The 9095-nt window shown below is 36.2% G+C and overlaps 1 pseudogene; it reads right to left on the bottom strand.

The window, feature by feature from the left end:
* Positions 1–8568: 8568 nt before the first annotated feature.
* LOC124099083 (protein S100-A10-like) lies at positions 8569–8858 on the bottom strand (annotated as a pseudogene).
* Between the last annotated feature and the right edge of the window lie 237 nt (positions 8859–9095).

Below are 9095 nucleotides of genomic sequence, written 5' to 3'. Positions count from 1 at the left end.
ATACACACATACCTTTCTCAAAGTTTCCATGGATCTGGAATTGATTGAATGTTGTCATGCCTCACTTAATATTCTGCCATGAAAAAAATCAATAGAACAAACTCACAGACTGTCCAACTGAGGAATGAGATTTTATTTTTGTCACAGAGAGGAAAGTCGTCCTTCTTATCAAAATGAAGATATGTGGCAAGAAGAACCAGTTGTATGAACTTGGATAAGCCACTTACTCCCTCTAATTCTTAGTTTCCTCCCATTTAAAGTGAGGATAACCTAAATCGCAAAAATTAATTATGCTCAAGCCTCTTGCATTTTTCTTAGTAGAAATCCAATAAATGTGAACTGAATTCAGTTAAATTAAACTGGGGATATTTCCAGCATATACGGGATCACAGAGTTATCCTAGCTATCATAGGTAAGGCTGTATTGGTACAGGGTCATGAGACTAGTCTTCTTGTACTTCTCTGGGTCATTGCTACACATATACCACATCTGGCTGATTCCTTCAATACTAAGATCAGCCACTGTCAGTTTTCTCACACATCTGCTGCATGTTCAGAGCACTGTCACCCAGCCAGCAAAACCTGCCCTCCTGCAACATGTCATGCAAAGCCTCCATCCTCGTTCCCTCCTCCTGGGCACCCAGACCAAATCTGTTAAGCATCTCCAAGACAGAGAGTCTTAGTGACCACATATAAACAAACAAACAAAAACACAGTGGCGGGGGGGGGGGGGAAGGGGGAGAAGAATCAAAAAGAAAGCAATAAGATGATAAGATGTTGGTTTGCACAGAGAAAACCTTCAAGATTTTGAAATTTAGTCACTGTCTTAGCTAGAAAGCCTGTTTCTGAATCAGGCACTTTCTCCAACACTGATCTGAGGTAGATAGCATGTCTTCTAGCCTGCATATGCTAAGGGAAAGGTCAGCACTCAACCAATCAGCAAGAAAAATGACGATAAAAATGTGAGGCAAAAACTGCATGCAACCCTTTGCCAACTCCTGTTTTTGAAATTCTAAATTGCAAGCTGAACCATATGGTTCCACATACCTTCTTGAATAGTGGCTTTTCTCTTGGGAAATGACTCAATCAAGCATTTGTGTTTCTGAGGATGGCTGAGTTTTCTAAAAGCCCCCTGTCCTCATAAACCTACATACTTTGTGTTGAAGGAAAACCTGTGACAAGCAGAACGTTCAAGAGTCATTAGCAGTCACACTCATAAGCTTTCATACTTACCCACAGCCCTCCGAGCAGGCCTCCCTGTGGTTACTAAATTTTTCCTCTTGCTGAGATTTCCCAGCATGCTCTAGGATTATCAAGTAAAGCCAAATATTAAGAGGAAAATCTTGAAAATCCTTCAGTGCCTGGGGCGGAATCAAATCAGAGGAGCTCTCCACTCTGGCACCAGCCAGCTGAGCTACAAACACTGACCCAGCCCACGCTGAGAAGACTCATCATGAGCAGAAAACCCGTAATGTTGCCAGAATACATTGCAGACTCACAAATGGGGGAAATGAAGTATATAAAACAGTAGGAAAGTTTGCAGAAATAACAGTTAATATTTATTTCAGGCATTCATCTGTACATAGCAATGCTGAGATGTTTTTCCCTTGGCCTTTCTTTCTGCCTTCAAGGCCTTCTGTTGGATAGAGTCTGAAGTCCTTAATCATAGAAGCCATGCACCATGTCTCAATTTGCAACTCCACGCAGCTTTTGTCAAAGTGAGTGCTGGACCCCAAAAATCAGTTGACATTAAAATGAAACAAAGCTGAGCTGGAGTCAAAAACATGGATGTCGAGATTTCTGGTCAAATGAATTTTATTGCACCATGTTTTAGTGTCTTTTTTTATGTATTCTACTTGGTTGCTCAGATTGTGAAAATTACAAAATAAAAATTAAGTGGCTGTGTAATATCTGACTTGTCAGATTTTCCACCTGGCATTTCTTTTGCAGCATTGACTCTCTCTCAAGGAGGGGATGCATGAAATATGAAAAGCCACCTGTCTCATGCAGTAGATGGGAGGGGTAGTGGGCTAAAGTATGGCTGCCTGGTGTCCAAACCTACCTCTACTATTCTGAGCTATGTGTCCTTAGACAAATCCTTGTGATTCCCTGGGTCTTCCCTGTGTTTAAACTTTTACAGGAAATGCCATTCTCAGAAAAAGAAAAACAAAAAGTCTCTGGGATGGTTTCCTCCAAAGGAGAATTTCTGAGCCTGGCAGGACCTATGTGCCAAGTACCCAAGTCTGAAAAATATGAATAATTATTTTATCTGTCAAATAAAAATGGTGTGCATGAGAAAAGCTGACAGCTCAGCTCAGAACTCAGTCACACAAGCACTATTTTTTTGTGTCTTTGCATACAACAGAAGGGCTTTATTTGTACTCCCCATAACCTCACACAGAATATTAAAAAGATGTGTATTCAAAGATCAAGATTGTATCAAATTAATCATTTTGCTGCTTCATCGAGGTCATTCTTAAGTCAAACACCTTTACTCTTTGTTTTCTGCCAGTGCATGGAGATGAAGACTAAAATGTCTACTAGTGCAAATGCGGTTTTGCCTTGATTTGTCCTAAGGTGCCAGCAGTTTGACCTCCCTGGCATTTTCATTGTCACTGCAAATGCCAATGCAGTGCAAATAGCCAAATGAGAACACATTTGACCCCAGATTCCCTCTGGGAGGTCCTCAGGGTGCACAGACAATGCTCTGAGAACCACTGTGTTACTCTATAATATAAAAATATGAATGGACACTCAGCTTCAAAACATCAGACCTTGAAGCAAGGAGAGAACAAAGGGGGATGTACTGTTTCAAATACAAAATTTCATCCTAGAACTTAAAAATCACACACACCTTGTATTTTCCCCACAACTTTATTTATAAAATAAATAAATGTGCTAACTAGTAAAAGCACATTGTTGTGTGTATTAAGGGAAACTATAACAAATAACCACTTCTGTGGCTTACAACAGAAATTTATTCTTTCACAGTTCTAGATGCTGGAAGTCCAAAATCAGTAGAGCCATGGAACCTCTGAAGGTTCTCAGGAACCTTCTTCCTTGATGCTGGTGGCTCCCAGAAACTCTTGGTGTTCTTTGACTTGAGCAGCTTCTCTCTATCCTCTGCCTCCTTCCACATACAGCATTTTTTTTTCTGTGTTTGTCTATGCACCCTCTCCTCTTCTTCTAAGACACGAGTCATTGAGTTTAGGACCTCCCAATCCAAAAGACAGCGAAGTACTTATTCCTCAAAAAGACCACAGTCATAGGTTTCTGAATTAGGACTTGAACATATCTTTTTTGGGTACACAAAATGAGAGGCAGGAATTGCTGTCATCATAATTATGTAGTACAATAAGTTTAATTGTGTTCCTTAAAGCCACTATATTACATAATAGTAATGGATTAAGGGTCATTTCTGCTCCTTATTTTCTTTTGCTCTTCAAAATGTTAGAAATATTGAGTAAGAAATTTTATTTTAAAACAACTTGAAGTATAATCAATATGCAATAAACTACACATATTCACAGTGTACAATATGGTAAGTTGTGACATATGTATATACCCATAAAATCATCACCACAATCAAGAATATAAATATAACCATAAATCCCAAAGGTTTCCATGTGCTTCTTGGTAAACCTTCCTTCTGGTTTTTCTGTTCCGGCACCCCATGTGCCTGGCAACCACTGATCTGCTTTCTGTCATTGAGATTCATTTGCATTTTATAAAGTTTCATATAATGGAATCATACAGTATGCACCCTTTTTTCTCTGTTATCTTTCACTCAGTATAATTATTTCACAATTCATCCATGTGGTCATATGTGTATCAATAATTCCTTCTAAATGCTACATAATATTCCATTTTATGGATATATAATGATTTGTTTATCTATTTACCTGCTGGTAGAAATTGGGGTCGTTTCATGATTTGTCTATTACAAATAAAACTGAGCAATAAATCTTTCAAATGCCAGGAATTTGCTTCTGCAATCTGCCATGTATTTTAGTTTTTTTATGAACCTATTAAAGTATTTGTTGCTGTAAGTCCTTATGGTTTCTAAGAAGGTCAAGTTCCTCTGGTACAACTTGTGGAAAGCTTTTTGGAAAGAAAGATGTATGATAAATCAAGAGCCAAAAAAATTGACAATTTTCTACTCAGTAATCCCACTGTTAGGAATTTTGCCTAAAGGATTAATTTTAAAAAAATAGAAAAGAAAAAGTAAGCTGGTAAAGATATTTTCTACAGAGATTTGTAGAATAATAAAACATTAGAAGTAACCTAGATATAAAATGTTGAAATATTTAAATGGCATGAGAGTGTTTGACATATAATATTTAATTCAAAAAAGCACACTATAAAATTATGTCTATACTATGATTGCAGCCATATACAATTCAGATATGTTTGTAGATGAGGAGTCTAAAAATTATTAGTGCATTACAGTAATAGAATTGGGAATGACATTTTTGTTTTATTTTGTCATAAAATTTATGCAATAATAAGCATCAACAGGAAATATTTGACTACTCTGAAGACACTAAACCCCTAGTTTTCTCCTTGATGTTCATTTGATTTATTTCCTATCATTGGTTGAATAAATTAGGATGTTATCAGAGGTCCAACTTAGTTTACCCCTATGTATTATTACACTTCAGACAGACCTTAAAGGCTGATATTAGCAAGTATTCTATATTCTGGAAGTCCTTTTCAACTCAAAAGTATATAAATTTACCTGAAAAAGATGGAAAAATCTCAATAGTTACTGAGGATGTGTTTCATCCAAATACACACACTGCTGGAGAGAATTTGATTTGGTACAACCACTTTAGAAAAATGTTGGTGTTATCTAATAAAGCAGGATATGTTACATTCACTATAACCATAAATTCCCCAGTTTGGTATATGCCCAATAGAAATGCATATACATGTTCAGCAAAGACAAGCACTAGAATATCAATAGCAGCATTATTTGTAATAGACACAAGCTGGAAAATATTCAACAGAATGTTGGAAATATTCAATGTAGAATGGATAAATATATCATGGTGGGGAAACATGATAGAATATTATACAACAATTAGAATGAATAATCCATATATAAACACATATTCATGTGGCTAAACATCACAAATATTGAGTTAATCCACATTCAAAAGAGTACATAGTATATACTTCCATTTATTTCAGTACAAAACCAGACAAAATTATTCTGTACTTTTAAGGATCAGAAGGGCAGATACTTACATAAAGGAGCATAAAGAGACTTTGGGGTGGGCTGGAGTAACAGCTTGGTGGTAGAGCACTTGCTTAGCACGTGTGAGGCACTGGGTTTGATCCTCAGCACCACATAAAAATAAATAAATAAAATAAAGGTATTGTGCTCAACTACAACTAAAAATATATATATTAAAGAAAAGAGAGATAAAAATAGGGCATGTATTTTGGAGTATATCTTAAAATTCATTTTTTATTTCTTTTATGTTATAATTAAAACTGAAGTTTAGAAGTTAATAAAAGAAATCACCATGCCTGTCAATTTACCAGCTCTTTCACTTCTCTACCAAAATGGCCAATATAATGCTGTGTTTTCAGATATTAAAAATGGCTAAAATTTTTAAAAAATTATAATGTGCTATTTATTGACATAAGTACAAGTCATACGAATGTGTTCAGTTTGTGGAAATTCATCAAGCTGTATATTTATGTGTACTTTTCTGTAATGTATATTATACTCCAACAAAAGTTTTTTTTTCTTCAAGTCTACAAGCATTATTAAAAGTGTTAGCAGGAGCTTTCTTTTTTATGTGGAAACCAAAAAGAGGGACAGTTGGCAGAGTTAGGATAGTGCTGTGAATTTACAATGAACTAGAAAAATCAGGTTTATATAGCAGGATGCATCTGGGGAACTTTGTAACCAGCCAGGAATTGTTATTGCTATTTACAGAACTGAAAGCTCTCAATAAATTTTGTTTCTTCCATTGCACACTGTCCGATGATTGGCAAAGAAATAAAATATAGAATCAAGTAGGCCAGAATGCCCTCTGTGAGAATAAAATGTACTGCCAACATGGCACACAGCTGCACTTCCATCCAAAGTTGTATGGAGCTTATGAGAGGTCCAAGCTGCTGTATGACTTGGAGAGCTAGCATGTTTCCTGTGCCAGAAGCACAGTTTGAAACAGGAAACAGAAAATATGTTTCTACTATAATCCCCAAGGAAAAGAAAGAAAACTCTTCTCCAACCAAGACAGGAAAGGAGGGGAGGGCATCAGCTCTCATCTTATTAAAGCTAAGCTTCAAGAAGCAAAGGAGAAATTCTCTACCCAGCGAACAATTATTTTCCTGAAATCTTCATGTGTTGCTCAAGAACTGTTTGGTTATCAGAATCTTTATTGAGAATTTCAAATATCCACATGTTAAGAGCCACAGCAAGCTTCTTGGACAATAAGTACAAGTCATATAAGTTTGAACCTTCTATGTGACTTTGCAATTGAAAGACAGGATCTAGAAAGAACTAGAGGCAAATTGAATACAAGCAATGGGGATGGTTCAATAGCTCATGGTATACTGGGGTACAATAAAGCCATTAAAATATAATAAGTTCTAGAACCAACATTATTATGACTCAAAATGGGGTGGGGAGGGAGAGCAAGGGAAGAAGATTACTTCTAGATAGGGAATAGAGGTGGGAGGGAAAGGGAGGGAGAAGGGGAATAGCATGGATGGTGAAAGGAGACCCTCATCACTATACAAAATACATGTATAAAGATGTGAATTTGGTGTCAACATACCTTATATATAATCAGAGAAATGATAAATTATGGTATAATGGTGTATTAAGAATCGTAATGCAAAAATAAATAAATAAATATTACCAAAAAAAAGATTATGTTCTCTAAATACCATTTTCCACTAAATGGAACCAGTTCTCCTTGGAGAAGTAACTCAATCCATGTCTAGTGTAGAAAGTGCACTGTGTATTCTAGGGTACCTTATTGTGCCAGAAAGTAGGGAAACCATAACAAACTATCAGAGTCTTGTCAAATAAGATGGAAGAAACAATTCTAAGAGGTTTCTATGGGCTGAGGATAGGACTACTTGAGCATCAAATAGAATAATAGCTTCAATAAACTAAAAGACATCGAAAATATATTTTAAAAAATTTAACAGTGCAAAAAAATGTTATTGATCACCACTGGAGGTTGCCAAAGCACTCACTCACTATTCAAAAAAATTGACAAGTAAAAGGAATCAATCCTTCATTCTGCCTTTCCTATACAAACTTCTCTTTTGATTACCAGCGATTGAACAGGGAGAGTTCTTCATAGAAGCATATCATCTAAGAAATGTAGAAAGATTAATAGGTTTAGAAAAATCATTTTTCAATTCTGAGTGAAATAACATGTGTAGGTAATGTTCATAACTGAATAGTACAACCAGCAGGTCAAGGTGGATGGGGAGCTTATACTGGTGAGATGAAGCTAACCACACCTGACTCAGAGACCAATATCAGCATCACTGAAAGTGGTCTGGCCAACACTTTAATGTCCTAGTGTGATACAGCAGGAAGTGCCCAACATCAGATGTTAAGTGTGATACAGCAGGAAGTGCCCAGCATCAGCTGTTAAGTATTCTAGTTAAAAGAACTGTACCTGAATCTAGTCAATCCTCTATAGTCAACAAATTATTTAAAAGAAGCACAGAATAGAAGAATGTATTAAATGACACCATGAGGATATTATAAGCCAAATCTTGAAGATGGGGGGAATTCTAGAAGGAAAATGATTTGACTTCTTCAACAAATAAAAGTATTAAACAAAGAGAGGGAGTAAAAACTTTTATAAATTTCAAAGATAATTAGAACTTATATTAGGCAAATGAAATGTTTGGCATTTGAATCTTTAAACAAACCAACTATAAAAAGATATTTCTGGGTCAGGGGTTATAACTCAGTGGAAGAGTGCTTGCCTGGCATGTGTGAGGCACTGGGTTTGATTCTCAACACCACATATAAATAAATACAGTCCATCACAACTAAAATCTAAAAAAAAAAAAAAGACATTTCTGAGGAAATCAGGGAGATTTGAACATGACTTGGTATTGGATGGTTTCAAAGAACTATTTGAAGAATAGTGAACTATGTGAGAATGGTATAATGGCATAATTTTATGTTTTTAAAAATCCCTGTTTGTGATACATACTTGTTAGTGACATGAAGTGTGATGGGTCAAAACAACATAAAGTCTGGAATTTGCTTTTAAGTATCCCAGCAAAACTACCTGAAAAATTTAAAAGGCTGGGTGGGAATAGATGTAATATCATTTTTGTTTTCAAAACTACAAGAAAAAAAAAAGATTTTATTTATTAAAAGCAAGAGAATGCAACCAATATAAAAATCAAAATCTTTAACTTTCTTTGCTTGCCCAATGGGAGTTGGTTGTTATTTGCACATTTTCTAAGGGTCCTGATCCTTTCATGAAATCTTTACACAAGGGGAAGGTGTGGGACAGATTCATTAAGCAACCCTTTGGGAGAACTCTTTAGGGAGTAATTGCTGGATCTTTTACTTCTTTCCCTCCAGCTTCCTGTGTATTACAAAGTGGTCATTGCATGCAATGGTGAAGCCTGCGAAAAGAAGCTCTGGAAGTCCACTTTGCCATCTCTGCCCTGGTCCAAGTCCTCCATTATTTTGTCCACAGCCAGAGGATCTTTTTTTGTTCTTCTAAAAATCCAGGGAACTCCTTTTCCATGAGTACTCTCAGGTCCTCCTTGGTTTAAGGAGCCTTTATCTCTGACAAATTTGTGAAATGTAAACATCATAGTTTCCATGGCAGGTTCCATTTGAGATGGCATTTTGATGAAGTCTGTTGAAAACTTGCAAGGGAGGCGCAACACCGACTTTGGGCTAGCTGGGATGGCAGGGCAGCTAGCAGAACACAGTAGACTGTGGGACTGGGACTGTGCGCCTTTGTGAGTGAATAAAATACTATTGATAAAATGTCAACCATTGTTGAGACTTGGTGATAGCCAATGTGGATTCACATACTGTTTTCTTCATCTTTGTGTGTATCTTAAATTTTCCCTTTTATA

Source organism: Marmota monax, unplaced genomic scaffold (assembly GCF_021218885.2).
Source record: "Marmota monax isolate L192 unplaced genomic scaffold, Marmota_monax_Labrador192_F-V1.1 WCK01_AAM20220418_F8-fsc00011, whole genome shotgun sequence".
In the NCBI taxonomy this organism is placed as follows: Eukaryota; Metazoa; Chordata; class Mammalia; order Rodentia; family Sciuridae; genus Marmota; species Marmota monax.
Note: the sequence above shows the minus strand (reverse complement) of the source record. Positions and strands in the feature narration are given on the sequence as shown.